The sequence below is a fragment of the Orcinus orca genome, chromosome 14 (assembly GCF_937001465.1).
Source record: "Orcinus orca chromosome 14, mOrcOrc1.1, whole genome shotgun sequence".
NCBI lineage: Eukaryota > Metazoa > Chordata > Mammalia > Artiodactyla > Delphinidae > Orcinus > Orcinus orca.
In genome coordinates, this window is record NC_064572.1 from 17,327,220 (window position 1) to 17,343,438 (window position 16,219).

Below are 16,219 nucleotides of genomic sequence, written 5' to 3' on the forward strand. Positions count from 1 at the left end.
AAAGAAAGGCTGGAGGGGCAGAAAACCTACCCCTGTGCCCCAAGCGAAGCCCTCCACTTCCCCCCACTCTGAATCCCCTCCTTCTATTCTGGGTTGGGGTCCCGAGGTTCCATTGCAAGGTGTCCCTGGATGTCAGCGGAAATGCCCTCACAAGTCACTGAAACCATGGTGTCACTCTACAGGGAAACCGAGTCTCAGAGGAGCCTGCAGCCTGCCCACAGCTCAAAAGTCAAGACCTGTGGCCTCTCTACTCCCTAGTTTTCTGCTCACAAGAGGAGCTGCTGCTTTGCTCTCTGCCCTCCTATCTGGGCAGGGAAGGGCCTGGACCCAGGCGAGGCTGGGCTGGGCCAGACTGTCCAGAGGGAGGTGGGAGACCCCTGAGGGGCAGGCCCGACCACTGCCTCTGCGAATTACCCCTGCATATGCCAGCCGGACTCTGCACGTCCTGGGCTCCCAGGTCAGGTGGCCATCTGGGCCCTTCCATTGCTCAGGAGGGTGGGAGAAGCACGACAGCAGTGGGGAGGGTGAACCTGACAGGGCTCCCGTTTCCAAGCAGGGGAGAAGGGTGCTCCATCCACTACCACATCTAAGAGGCAGGCGGCCTCCCTGTAAATATCCACCAGTTCCAGCGCTCAGAAGCAGCTAGAGATGCAGGGCACAAGGGGCCTGCTGCTCGTCTGTCTCCCTCCTCACATGCGCAGACCAGAACTAGCTGCACCTGCCCCAGGCTCTGTTTCCAGCAGGGAGGGCCCGGGGCAGAGAGAGCACGGTCCTTCAAATGACCCTTGCCCACGGTGCAGACAGGGTCATCTCGCCTTGGCCCTGGCCGGCTCCCCTCAAATGCTGAGCTCACGCCCCAATTCCTCGCCACACAGCAAGGGCGTGAGATGCCACCGCGGGGCCCAGAATGCAGACAAGCAAACGGAAACTTCCAACTGCGCAGCCCTAGCGCCTCAGATTTCCCAGCCTCCCTCCTTCACACCAGACCCGGGGCAGGGGACCCGCCGGCGGGTGTCCACGCCAGCCCGCCGAGTGCGCTCCCGCCACGCCCAGGCTGAGACCACCCGCTGCCCCGCAGGGCCTGGGGACTGGGAGGTCCTGACACTGTCCAGCCCGAGGCGGAGTTCTCGGCAACTCCGCACTGGGCTCCCGCACGCCCTCTTACACGCGCGCCCCGCGACCCGCGCCGGGAGCCCGCGCCCCGGCCCCACGACGGCCGCGCCAGGCGGGACCCTAGGCCCGCGTACGCCCCGCCCTGCCCGCGCAGGCGAGCGGAGGGGACGGCCCGCAAGAGGGAGGGAGGGACGGACAGAGGGACTGAGGACCGGCGGCCGCTGCCTACCTCGGTCCGGGCCAGCGTAGCTCCCGCGCAGCCCTTGCGCCGCAGTCTGGCCCACAGCAGCGCGCGGCCGGCGCCGGCGGCGGCTCATGCTCTGCACCCGGGCCCGCGGCACCCGCCCACCCGCGGCCGCCCCCGCGCTGCGCCAGCTGCGGGCAGAGCGGCTCCCTCCGCAGCCGGCGCCGGGGAGCGCGAGCGAGCGAACGCGGAGCGAGCACGGAACGGGCACGGATCGGGCACGAAGCGGGCGGGCGCGAGAGCGCGTGGAGCGGGCGGGCGCGGGGCGAGGGTGCGGGGCGGGCGCCGGGAGAGGGAGGGCGCGGGGTGAGGAAGGGCGCAGGGCGGGCGCGTGGAGAGCGAAAGTGCAGGACCAAGGTGCAAGAACAGGTAGAACGCGTGTCCAGGGCGCAGGGCGCCGGGCGGGGGCAGGGGTTGGGGGCGAAGAGGGAGGGCGCGGGGAGAGACGGGGCCAGCCTTTCATTTTAAAAAGGATAAGGCAACAAACACCCGCAAAGGTGACGTGGCCTCCTCTTGTGAAAGACCGTTTGAGGATTCTCAGATAGCTGCCCAAATTTTTATCATCCGCATCTGACAGTGAAAGCGCTTCCGTGGGCAAACCTGGTCTCTTCGGCTATTCCCTTCAACGGTCACAACCACGCTATATGGTTGGTGTTGGTTTTGTCGCCACTGGTCAGATGAGTAAACATATACATGGTCAGGGAAGCGAAGTGACCCTGCAGAATCTCAGAGCTGGTAAGTGGCAGAGCGAGAGTCCAAAACCATCTTGAGAGATTCCATAGTCCCCATTTTTCCAAAACCACTGAGAGGATGATGATCCAGGTTTTCTGGCTCCCAGAGAAGCCTCCTGTCTCTCTGAAGGGATATCCCTGTTCTCTGGCAACAACCAGGGTGTGGGGGAGGAGGGGGGTCAGGAGGGACTCAGACTCAGGTGAATATGGAAGAGGTCTGGGGCCAGGAAGGGGTGGAGGGGTCTGGGTGAAGGAACGGGAAGGTGCCCCTTAACACGGCTTGGAAAAGCTGAGGACCTTTTGTATTCATTCATTCAGTACATGTTTATTGAGCACCTACTGTGCCATTCTGGGCACTGGGGTACAGGTGTGAATGTCCGTGTCTGGTTGAAATTTGCACTTTTTTGGGGGGAGGGGTACATGTTCATGCAGTCAAAACATGGGGGCGGGGGTTGGCGGTTTTTTTTTTTAGTATTTATTTATTTATTTATTTTCGATTTTCCAGGTCTTAGTTGGGGCACAGGGGATCTTCGTTGCGGCATGCAGGCTCTTAGTTGTGGCATGCATGCAGGATCTAGTTCCCTGACCAGGGATCGAACCCAGGCCCCCTGCATTGGGAGCACAGAGTCTTACCCACGGGACCCCTAGGAAAGTCCCCTGAAGTTTGCATTTTTGAGGGAAGCAGGCAGTAAATAAAAACACAAGTAAATATTTCATATGTCAGATGATGCAGATGCTCTGGAGAAAAGCATGGCAGGGAGAGGGCACAGAAGTGCAACTTATGGAGTTATTTTATTTTGACTTTGGTCAGGGAAGTCTTCCCTGAAAGGGTGACATTTGCGCAAAGACCTAACCGACGCAAGCCATGCTGAATCTGATAGATGAACATTTGATGCAAAGGGAACAGGAAGTGCAAAGGCCCTGAAATGGGAGTATGCCTTGGTCATGGGCAAGCAATAAGGAGGAGGTCAGAGTGGTATGAAAATGAGTGAGAGTGTGGTGGAGAGTGAGATTCCAGGGGGTGCCAGGGTGACCAGATCAGGAAGAGCCGGGTTGGCCATCGGCCCATTGTGACTTTGACTCAGAGGGAGCAACAAAAGCTTGTGGAGGCTTTTGCACAGTAATGTTATGGTCTAACTTTTTTTTTTTACAAAAACATTTCATTATGGAAAATTGCAAACATTTACAAAAGTAGGCCCTAAGGTATAATAAACCCAATGTTGGGCTTCAACAATTATCAATACATGGCCAACTTTGTTGCACCTGTACCCTCACCCACACCACTCCCTATATAATTTAAGTGAACACTGACAGCTTTTTATATAACACATAAATATATTTATACATAGATGATAGTACACAAATCATAAATTTGTGCTTGATAGATTTTCAATGAGAATACTAATAACCATCTGTACCTTGATTTTTATTGTGGGAAGGTTTTAAATTACAGAATCATTTTCTTTAATAGATAGAGGACCATGCAGATTATCCACTTCTTCCTATGTCACTTTGGTAAATTGTATTTTTGAAATATTTTTCCATTTTGTCTAAATTTTCAGATTTATTGACATGTTATTCATAACATCCTCATATTATCCCTCAGATGTCTGTAGAATCTGTAGTGCTGTCCCACTTTTCATTCTGATATTGGGGCTCTTTGTGTTTTCTCTTTCTTTCCTTGATCAGTCTTGCTGGTGTTTTGTCAATTTTATAATTTTTTTCCAAAGAGCAACTTTCAGCTTTGCTGAGTTTTCTCTATTGTGCGCTGTATTTCATTGATCTCTGTTCTTAGTTTTATTGTGTCTATATTTCTACTTTTGGAGGGATACTTATTGTCCTTTTTGTTTGCTTCTTAAGTTGGAAGCTAGGCTTCTTGATTTTTGACTATATTCATTTAAAGCTATAAATTTCCTTTTGAGCACTGCTTTACCGTCTCTCACAAGTTTTACGTGTTTTTTTAATTATCATTTAGCTCACGATATTTAAATTTCCATTTTGATTTCTCTTTTGGCCCGTTTATGTAGAAGGGTGTTACTTAGTTTCCAAATATTAGGGGATGTTCTAGTTATCTTCTTACTGAGTTCCAATTTAATTATACAAAAGGATATACTCTGAATTATTTCAATTATATAAAATCTGCTATACATTCTTTATGACCCAGAATATGTTCTGTTTTGGTAAGTGTCCCATATGCCCTTGAAAAGAATGAAAATTCTGTATGTATTAGTTAGGTCAGGTTGGTTAGTCAAGTCCAAATCTATATTGCTACTGAATTGTATCTTGTATTCTGTCAGTTCCTGAGGCAAACTGGAAATAACCCAAAAGTTCTTCAATGAGTGAACAGATAAACTGTGATACGTCCACTTAGTGGGATACTACTCAGCAACAACATGCTCAAAGAGATCCAAACTGCATGATTCCATGTATATGACATTTATATGACATTCTAGAAAAGGCAAAACTGCAGAGATGGAGAACAGATCAGTGGTCCCCAGGGGTTGGTGGGGTGGAGGGGAGGGGAGGGTTGACTACAGCATGGGGAAAATTTTAGGAGCCATGAAGTGTACCTGTATCTTGATTTGTGGCGGTGATCACATGACTCTATGCATTTGTCAAGACTTAAAGTAACTGCACACCAAAAAGAGTGAATTTTACTATATGTAAATTTAAAAATAGTTTTCAATCTCCAATATAATTACAGGCTTCTGTGACTACCTTGTCATCTCTTTTTGTTGCGATGTTGTCCACAAGTTTCTGATTTTCCCTTCCTTTTTGCTATATCCATTATTATGGGGGAAATCAGGATGATCCATTACTGCCAATGAACATAGCATTGCCACTGTTACCACAAAGATGAAGTCTGCAGGATGCACAGGAGAAGTCGAGGGAAAGGTTAAAAGGCTGTTGCAATATTTAGATGATGGATGATGGTGACAGACCAGGAGCTAATAGTGCTAAAAGTGCTAAGCGTTTGCAACTGGACATGTACTGCAGATGGAGACAAAAGTGCCTGGGTCGGAGAAAAGGGAGGAGCTAGAAATCCTTTTGCCCCAGTCACTCCTTCTGCGCCCCTTGCCCATGCTGGGGAGCATGTCCTGAGGTGCCTCTGCATAGCGGGACACTGGCAGTGCTTTGAATGTTGCTTTATTTGGGCTGGCTTTGGGATAGAGGGATTTCTGCAGGTTGTGGGAACTAAAAGATATATGTCTATGACAATTCAGCCACTGTTGCACCCAGACATTGTCTTGCCTCAAACATGCCCCTTTAATACCTCTCATCACCATGACTGCACTGGCTTACAACATTTTACTTCCATGGAGTCCAGTTCATTGACTACATGGGGTGCTCTGGATCTGTCATTCCCCACCCAAACCAGATTTTCCCAGGATTTCCGCTTTCTCCCTCCTGACTTCACTTGCCTCCCGTTTCAGCCTCGTTTCCATAGAACAGGTTTTCAATTGTTCCCTTGCCAAAATGATAGATTTCCTTGCTCGTTTTACCTTCATGTCTCCCACCTGGCCAAACTCCATTGAGAGATGAATCCAAATCTGCCTTCTCCAGATGTACCCTCAGGTATCTAAGTGCTGCCAGACGCAATCATACAGCCCTGCTATCACTCTAAATTCACAATAAATTCATCAGTGGCACTGAGGACTCAAGACTACTCAGTCATTCTCCTATGGTTCTTTTTCTCCTCTTCTTAACTGTGAAATATGTCAGACATACAGAAGAGTGTATGAAATGTACATGTATAGTTTCAAGAATAATCACAATGAGAAAACCCACAGGGTAGAGTTCCCTGGTGGCCTAGTGGTTAGGATTCGGCATTTTTCACTGCAGAGGCCCCGGTTCAATCCCTGGTTGGGGAACCATCCTGCATGCCATGCAGTGCAGCCAAAATACAAAAGTACAAAAATAAATAAATAGATAAATAAAAGAAGAATTGTGTATATGTGCTATCTCTCATTTCTCTCATTCTCTCTTAAACCCATTCCGATTAACCCTCATAATTCCACTAAGACACAAGGTCACAAGTGACCACCACATTCCTATAGTCATTTTTCAGTCCGTGAACCACTTGATCTATCAGCATTTGGCAATCAATCACTATATCTTCTTTCAAACACTTCTGAGCTTCTAAGACACCACACCTGACTGCTGTTCTGCCTACTTTTCTGACTGCTTCTCTTAATCTGTTGCAGGTCCTTCTTTTAAAAAAAAGAAAAAGAAAAGAATACCCATGGGATCAGGACTTAGGCTAAGAAATAGGACATTGCCAGTACATGAGAAGCCGTCGCCTTTGTGTCCTCCCCAGTTTTCCCTCATCCCCTCTCCCTACCACCTCCCTCCCAGAGGTAACTGTTATCCTGATATTTATTCCCATGCCTTTATTTAAACTTTCACTCCTAGATATGTATGCCTGTCTTTGAACTTCTGTGAATGGAATCATACTGTATATTTTCTACTGTTACTTGCTTGCATCATCAATATGATGTTTGGGAGATTCACCCATGTTGATGAGTATAGTTTATTCATGTTTACTGTTGTTTGGCATTCTGTTATATTTATGTGGTCTACTATTAGTAGACATTTGGGGAGCTGACATTTTTGCTATTATTCACTCGTTCACTGGACAAATATTTCTTGAGCACCTACTACGTGCCAGGTACTACTTTAGGCATTGGGATAGAACAGTGATCAAAACTGATAAAATCCCTTCCCCCGTGGGTATTCTAGGTGTGGAAAACTACAATAAATAGAAAAAAATAGATAAGTTATGTTGTATGTTAAAAGAGGAGAAGTCCTAATTAGGACCAAAAGCAGGGAAAGAGATGGAAAGTACCAGGGTGGGAGGCTGCAATGGAGCTTCTACGGTATTCGCCACTGAGTTGACATCTAAGCCAAGACGTGTGGCCATCTAAGGTGAGGTGTTCCAGCAGAGGGAGAAGCAGCGCAGCATTCTCAAGACAGGACGATACAGAAGGGTCTGTGCAATGCCACTCTGTCACTAACTGCCTTGAGTTAGGCCAAACTTCACAAGTTAAGGGCATATGCCCCACAAGACTGCCCTCACTTCAGACACCCACACCAAGCTCAGGGGTCCCCAGGCCACCCACGCTTCTGACCAACTGGTTACACGTATGGAGGTTCCCCCTACTCCCTCAAGTTCCAGAATTCACTAAAAGAACTCACAGAACTCACGTAAGCACTGTACTTGGGCTTACAATCTTACCATAACAAAAAGAATTCAAATCAGGAAAAAGAGTCTCATAGGGCAAGATTTGGGAGGATCCCGAACACAAAGCTTCCATGTCTCTTCCCCACAGTCAGGATGTGTCACCCTCCTGGCATAGAGTATTGTTAACCAAGGAAGTTACCCTGAGCTTTTGTGTCCAGAGTTTTATTTCTGTGTCCAGGGTTTCATTATGTAGGAATGATTAAATCATCCATTGCCCATGCAGTTCAATCTCCAGCCCCTTCCCCTTCCCCCAGAAGATGGGCTGATGTCACATGACTCAAAGCCCCACCCCTCTTATCACATGGTCTTTCAGGCATGACCAACCCCCATCCTGAGTCACCTCATTAGCATAAACTCAGGTGTGGTCTGAGGGCCCACCAGGAGCAAAAAAGACGCTTCTAACACTCAGGAAATTCCAAGGATTAGGAGCTCCCTCCCAGGAAGCAGGGGACAAACTCCAGCCAATTTCATCATACAACATCCCATGTGTCTGGAGAAGAGTAACCATGGCCAAAAATAAAAGGAGATGAGGGACTTCCCTGGTGGTGCAGTGGTTAAGAATCCGCCTGCCAATGCAGGGGACGCGGCTTCAATCCCTGGTCCGGGAAGATCCCACATGCCGCGGAGCAACTAAGCCCATGCGCCACAACTACTGAGCCTGTGCTCTAGAGCCCACGAGCCACAACTACTGAGCCTGCGAGCCACAACTACTGAAGCCCACATGGCTAGAGCCTGTGCTCCACAACAAAAGAAGCCACCACAATGAGAAGTCCTCACACTGCAACGAAGAGTACCCTCCCTCGCCACAACTAGAGAAAGCCCACACGCAGCAACAGACTCAACACAGCCAAAAATAAATAAATAAATTTTAAAAAAGAAAAAGGAGATGAGATCAGAGAGATACTAGGACTAGATCCCTTCGGTTATTCTAGTGCCTGTTTCCTGGTGCCTGGGTGGAAGGGTTTTCTCAAGTGTAGACTGGAAGTGCAACTTCTGGGTCACAGGAAGTGGATGTGTTCAACTCTGTTGGGAAATATCCAATTGTTTTCTAAAATAGTTATACCAATATACACGCTTACCAGCACAGTATGGCGTTCCCATTGTTTCAATCTGTGGTAGGCAGAGTAATGGCCCCCAAGAAGTCCATCTCCTAATCCCCAGAAGCTGTTAATATGTTTCCTTTCCTTACATTATAAAAAAACTTTGCAGATGTGATTAGTTAAGGATCTCAACTTGAGGAGATTGGGAGGGTGGGCACTGTACTCACAAGGACACATAAGAGGGACGCTAAGGTTCAGAGTCACAGAAGGAGATGTGATTGTTCCTGATGAATTTAAGGTTCTTGCCTCATCACAAAAGAATCCAGTGAGAGACAAAGTGATAGGTAAGAAGTGGATTTATTTAGAGAGAAACACACTCCAAAGACAGAGCATGGGCCATCTCAGAAGGCTAGAAGCCCTGAAATATGGCATGGTTAGTTTTCATGGGCTGGGTAATTTCATAGGCTAAGGAGTGGGAGGATTATTCCAATTATTTCAGGGAAGGGGCGGAGATTTCCAGGACTTGGGCCACCACCCACTCTTTGGCCTTTTATGGTTGGCCTCAGAACTGTCATGGCGCTGGCAGGCATGTCACTTAGCTTATGCTAATGTATTACAATGGGCATATGATTGGGCTCAAGGTCCACTGGAAGTCAAATATTCTGTCATCTTGGACCTAGTCGGTTCTAACCAGTTTTTGTCATGTCCTATGTCATTCTTTTAAAGGTTGTGCCCTGCCCCCTTCCCTCCTGTTTCATGATGAGAAAAGCAGAGGTCAGAAGGAGTGAGAGAGATTTGAAGATGCTACACTGCTGGCTTTGAAGATGGAAGAAGGGACTGATAGGGACAGAGTAGGATAGTTACACAAGTAGTTTTAGAAATCCCACTAGGGGATTATAGATAGAGAGGGAAACACAGGGAATTTTGGGAGACCACTGTAAGTTAATGATCACTCGAGAAAGCTATCGGAACATCATGGAACAAAGCAGGCTTGCTTAACTATAAAGCCATCAATAAAAGCAGGAGATATGCCCCAGGCCATTAAGTGAAAAAATGAGACCTTCAGCCTGCTGGTCAAGTCCAGCAAGATAATCATCCTTAGAACCAAGGACAGGAATATAAGGGAAAGGTGACATTCCAAAGCAGGAGACCCTCATTATACTGAAACCTGAGATGATTTAAAATATTTTAGTATAAGGAATTCCCTGGCGGTCCAGTGGTTAGGGACTCAGCACTTTCACTGCCGAGGGTGCGGGTTCAGACCCTGGTCAGCGAACTAAGATCCGGCAAGCCATACAGAGTGGCCAAAAAATAAATAGAAAGCCACTCTAAAAAAAATTTTTTTTCTAGTATATGTTACCCCCCTTCTGCTGATTTGAATAAGCACCACGACAGTCCTAGTTTGACCTTATAGGGTCAAACATTCTCCTGCCCAATGTGAAGGAGCAGCTAGTGATGTAAGCCTGACGTCTACTCAAAGAATGAGGAGGAAGGTGGTCTTTTCCTCCTCCTCACTTTCTTTTGATTATAAAAATCAAAAGCAGGTGAGGGGTGATGGTGGTGGGATGAATTGGGAGATTGGGATTGACATATATACACTAACAATTTATATAATGGATGACTAATAAGAACCTGCTACATATAAAAAAAAATGTAGCCCGCTTAATTCTCGGGGCAGAGCTCCCTTGCCTGCCCACTTGTATCCCTCACAAGTATATTAATAAATCTACTTCTTGCCTATTGCTTTGCTTCTCGCTGAATTCCTTCTATGCTGAGACACAAAGAACCTGAGCCTCAGTAAGTCCTGGCACCAGGTGAATGATTCTGATTAAAAGACCATGAGTTCAAGTTCCAATCTGGGTTTTGGCTGGGTTCGTGTCCCAGGTTGTGGGTTCAAGTCCCAACCTGAGGTGTACAGTTTCAGGACTACAAGCCAAGGAAAGTATTGATAGATGGCCTGTAGAAGCTGTAAAAGTCGGGAAAACAGATTCTCTCCTACAGCCTCCAGAAGGAACTAGTCCTGCCAACATCTTGAATTTATCCCAATGAGACTGACCTCCAGAAACTGTGTTGTTTTAAGCCACTGAGATTGTGGTAATTTATTCCAGCAGCATTCGGAAACTAATATGTAATCCTTGCCAATACATTCTAAGTGTTGATTTCTCAATTTTTGCCAATCTGTTTGTTGTACAGTATTGTCTCATTGTAGATTTAATTGTTATTTTCCTGATGACGAATAATATCAAACATCTTTTCATCTGTCTATTAGTCATTTGAGTTTACTCTTTAGTAAAATGCCTGTTCAACATTTTTGCTCAGTTTTCTATTGATTATTCTTTTTTCTTATTGATATAGAAGCTTTCTGTATACTCTAGAAATTGGTGCAATGAGAGTTAAATGTGTTACAAATTGGTAAATGTCCAATTGTTTGGACAATCTTCTCCCAAGATTGTCGTAGCTTGTATTATCACCCCCTTTGTGTTTCTTTTTAATATAAATTTATTTATTATTTATTTTTGGCTGCATTGGGTCTTTGTTGCTGCACGTGGGCTTTGTCTAGTTGCGGCGAGCGGGGGCTACTCTTCGTTGTGGTGCATGGGTTTCTCATTGCGGTGGCTTCTCTTGTTGCGGAGCACGCGCTCTAGGCACAAGGGCTTCAGTAGTTGTGGAGCTCAGGCTCAGTAGTTGTGAGGCTTAGTTCTCCGGGGCATGTGGGATCTTCCTGGGCAAGGGCTCGAACCCGTGTCCCCTGCATTGGCAGGTGGATTCTTAACCGCTGTGCCACCAGGGAAGTCCCTGTGTTATCTTTTGATGGAGACAATGTCTTAATCTGTATAATAGAGTTTCATTTATGGCTTTCTTTTTTCTTTTTAATTATACTTTATTTTTTTATACAGCAGGTTCTTATTAGTTATCTATTTTGTACATATTAGTGTATATATGTCAATCCCAATTTCCCAATTCATCACACCACCACCACCACCCCCGCCACTTTCCTCCCTTGGTGTCCATACATTTGTTCTCTACATCTGTGTCTCAATTTCTGCCCTGCAAACCGGTTCAACTGTACCATTTTTCTAGGTTCCACATACATGCGTTAATATACAATATTTGTTTTTCTCTTTCTGACTTACTTCACTCTGTATGACAGTCTCTAGATCCATCCACATCTCTACAAATGACTCAATTTCATTCCTTTTTATGGCTGAGTAATATTCCATTGTATATATGTACCACAACTTCTTTATCCATTCGTCTGTCAATGGGCATTTAGGTTGCTTCCATATCCTGGCTATATAGTGCTGCAATGAACATTGGGGTGCATGTGTCTCTTTGAATTATGGTTTTCTCTGGGTATATGCCCAGTAGTGGGATTGCTGGATCATATGGTAATTCTATTTTTAGATTTTTAAGGAAGCTCCATACTGTTCTCCATAGTGGCTGTGTCAATTTACATTCCCACCAACAGTGCAAGAGGGTTCCCTTTTCTTCACACCCTCTCCAGCATTTGTTATTTCTAGATTTTCTGATGATGCCCATTCTAACTGGTGTGAGGTGATACCTCATTGTAGTTTTGATTTGCATTTCTCTAATAATTAGTGATGTTGAGCAGATTTTCATGTGCTTCTTGGCCATCTGTATGTCTTCTTTGGAGAAATGTCTATTTAGGTCTTCTGCCCATTTTTGGACTGGGTTGTTTTTTTTTTTAATATTGAGCTGCATGAGCTGTTTATATATTTTGGAGATTAATCTTTTGTCTGTTGATTCATTTGCAAATATTTTCTCCCATTCTGAGGGTTGTCTTTTCGTCTTGTTTGTAGTTTCCTTTGCTTTGCAAAAGCTTTTAAGTTTAATTAGGTCCCATTTGTTTATTTTTGTTTTTATTTCCATTACTCTAGGAGGTGGATCAAAAAAGATCTTGCTGTGATTTATGTCAGAGTGTTCTTCCAATGTTTTCCTCTAAGAGTTTTACAGTGTCTGGTCTTACATTTAGGTCTCTAACCCATTTTGAGTTTATTTTTGTGTATGGTGTTAGGGAGTGTTCTAATTTCATTCTTTTCCATGTACCTGTCCAGTTTTCCCAGCACCACTTATTGAAGAGACTGTCTTTTCTCCATTGTATATCCTTGTATGGCTTTCTTTTTTCATGGTTTGAGTTTTTCACTGTACTCCTCTCTAAATTCCCCAAACATTCCCAAGAATTTCAAATCCTCTGGGCCTTTACCGAACCCCAGGCTGTCCTCTCTTTCTCCCCCTGTCAGATGGTGACCCTCCCTCTTTTACCTCATAGGGAAATTCAAAACCATCATCAGGAACTGTCTCAACTCTTACCCCCAAATTTACACATTTGTCTGCATCCTTCCCTCATGTCATAATGGAGGACACCATCCGTTTTCTCTCACAGGTCATTCTCTCCTCCTCTGCCCTGGATGCCATTCCACATACCTCCTCTTCAATATTGTGCATTTAAATATACCCTCTCTCTTCTCTCTCTTTAATGTCTTCCATTTAAACATCTAACCTTTCTCATTTTCAAAAAATCCCTGGAACACCCATGCCTTGTAGATTCCATCCTGCCTTCTTTTCCCATTCAGAGACATGCTTCTTAAAAGAATTAATGGTCTCCCTCCAATCTGCCTGAACCTCTGTGGCATAAGAAATACCTATTTGGTCTTTGTTCCCAGTTCCTGACATGGAGCTCCTAAATGTCTTGGAATTTCCTGTGTGAGAGGAGTGTCTTTTCTTCTAATAAGATGACTCTTGGCAAATGCCCTAGCTTCAGGATGGGGGCTAGTCACCAGAAAGACCAAACCTTGATTCGAATCCTGGAACTTTCAGCCCCATTCCCCAAGCTCCAGAAGGTGGAGGGACTGAAGATTGATTTAATAATCGATCTTGCTGACATGATTAAACCTCCATAAAAACCCCTACACAATGTAATTCAGAGAGTTTTCCAGGTTGGTGAACACATTGAGGTACTGGGAGGGTGGTGAGCCTGGAGAAGTCATGCCCTCCTTTCATGCCCTACATGTCTCTTCCATTTGGGAGTTCCTGAGCTATAGCCTCTATAATAAACCAGTAAGTGTAAGTAAACTGTTTTCCTGACTTCTGTGAACTGAAACTTGGGAGGGTCATGGGAATCCAAGTTAGACAGTAGCGTGGGTAACCTGGGGACCTGACATTTGTGACCAGTGTCTGAAGTGAGGGCAGTCTTATGGGACTGAGTCTTTTTTAAAAAAAACATTCTTGGGGGCTTCCCTGGTGGCTCAGTGGTTGAGAGTCCGCCTGCTGATGCAGGGGGCACGGGTTCGTGCCCCGGTCCGGGAAGATCCCACATGCCGCGGAGCGGCTGGGCCCATGAGCCATGGCTGCTGAGCCTGCGCATCTGGACCCTGTGCTCCACAATGGGAGAGGCCACAACAGTGAGAGGCCTGCATACTGCCAAAAAAAAAAAAAAAAAAATTCTTGCTGAAGTTGCCTGAGACCTCTTTTGCCTGATGCAGCCAGAGTGATCTTTCAAACACTCAAATCTGACCAGGTCTCTCCCTTCCTTGAGAGGTAACACTCATTTTCCATCACATTTAGGACAGAGTCATTAATGTTAACAATTTAGAACACTTGTCTTTTTGTCTAAGGAAAATGTGTAACATCATGAATTCTAGTAACTCCTTTTAGTGATTTGCATGTGGTAACGAGCACACCTCTCTATGATACAGAGGACTTCCATGGTTGTTCTCTGTCTCCTCATAGAGCACATTAAGATTCAACTATTTGGTATTCTAGTCCAACATGTAAGGAGTTTAGAAGTTGCCACTCTGTCCTAACAAGTAAAAAACTGAACAAGCTGAAAAATCACCACCACTTCTTAGATTCTTCAGAGAAGTGAAATCACAGAACAAGATGCTATTCCCCAAATCAGAGAGATAGGCAGATGTGGAGAATCACAAGTCAATGGAGCAGAAAACTCCACAGGAACCAGTGCCAGGGCAACGTAAACTGTAACTGATTAATTTCTGGAGGCCCAATATGGACAAGTCTGAGAGTTAAAAACTCCAGGGGGACCCAGTCATCAGGGGGGGACCCCACACCTTTTGGGTTTTACCTCTAAGAGCTCTACCAAGTCCTCACAGTGAATATCACAGAAAAATCCCCTCAAGATTCTGGCAGAGAAAGGGGGAAAGGAGCCATTTTGAACTATACCAGCGCCTTCTGTTCTTCTTGACAATGCCTGCCCTCATGAAAAACTGTTTTACCAAAACCTACTGGGATTTTATCAGAGCCTAACCTACCCAGGGAAAGGGAAATACTCAACTCCAGTCCCTTCTAGCCATCCTGTCCCACCTAAGGGGGGAAAACAACTGAGAAGTACTGGTGAAGTTCACAGACCAAGGACCAAGGTACAGGTTCATCAAAGGCTGAGATCTAATCGTAGGACTATAGAATGCTTCCCCCTCCCCCACACCTTACCACACCACGTTACTAAAGGCCTATTTACCAGAGTTCCTTTCACTCAGTACATCATCTGCAGATTTCAACAAAAAATTACAAGGCATACTAAAAGACAAAAGACATGGTTTGAAGAGACTGAACAAGTATGAGAATAAGAGTCAGATATGGCAGGGATGTTGGAATTATCAGACTGGAAAGTTAAAACAAGTATAATTAATGTGCTAAGTGCGTGCTCTAATGGAAAAAGTAGACAACATGCAAGAACACATCAGTAATGGAAGCAGATAGATAGAAATTCTAAGAAAGAATCAAAAAGAAATGCTAGAGATCACAGGATCACAAACACTATAACAAAAATGAAGAGTGCCTTTTATGGGCTCATTAGTCGACAGAACATGGCTGAGGAAAAAAATCTCTGAGCTTGACGATATGACAATAGAAACTTCCAAAACTGAAAATCAAAGAGAAAAAAAAAAAAACACAGAACAGAACATCCAAAAACTGTGGGACAACTACAAAAAGTGTAACATATGTATAATGAGATTATCAGAAGAAGAAAGAGACAAAAAAAAAAAACAGAAGCAATATTTGAAGGAATAATGACTGATAATTTCCCCCAAATTAATGTCAGACACTAAACCACAGATCTGGGAAGCTCAGAGAACACCAAGGAAGATAAACACCGAAACAACAATAATAACAACATATAATTAGGCATATCGTGTTCAAACTTCAGAAAATTAAAGATGAAGAAAAAATCTTTTTTTCTTTTTTTTTTTGCTGTACACGGGCCTCTCACTGTTGTGGCCTCTTCCATTGCGGAGCACAGGCTCCGGATGCACAGGCTCAGCGGCCATGGCTCACGGGCCCAGCCGCTCCGCGGCATGTGGGATCTTCCCGGACCGGGGCATAAACCCATGTTCCCTGCATCGGCAGGCGGACTCTCAACCACTGTGCCACCAGGGAAGCCCGAAGAAAAAATCTTGAGAGAAGCCAGAAGGAAAAAAAAAAACTTACCTATAGAGAAGCAAACTTAAGACCAACATTTGACTTCTCCTCAGAAACCATGCAAGCAAGATGAGAATGGAGGGAAATATTTAAAGTGTCTAGAACTAACCTAGACTCTGTACCCTGTGAAAATCTCCTTCAAAAGAGAAGGAGGAAAAAGAATTTCTCAAACAAAAATTGAGAGAATTTTTTTCCAGTAGACTGGGCTTGCAAGAAATGTTAAAAGAAATTCTTCAGAGAAGGAAAATGATATAGGTCAGAAAGTCTGATCTATAAAGAAAGGAAAATCACTGGAAAATGAATAAGTGAAGGTAAAATAAAAACTTCTAGTTTCTTATTCTTAATTGATCTAACAGATAACTGTTCAAAATAATTACAAATATAAGCATAT

At 45.2% G+C, this 16,219-nt stretch overlaps 1 protein-coding gene across 8 annotated transcripts in view; it reads right to left on the reverse strand.

The window, feature by feature from the left end:
• The window catches only part of RASGEF1A (RasGEF domain family member 1A), a 311,582-nt gene that overhangs the window by 92,357 nt on the left and 203,006 nt on the right, over positions 1–16,219 (reverse strand). The window contains exon 1 of one of the 8 annotated variants that reach the window (XM_049696662.1): positions 1,343–1,482. The exons of the other annotated variants lie outside the window; for them this stretch is intronic. The gene's annotated coding sequence lies outside the window, so the exon portion shown is untranslated. Of the gene's footprint in view, positions 1–1,342; positions 1,483–16,219 lie in introns of those variants that run through there. 8 annotated transcript variants of the gene reach the window in all.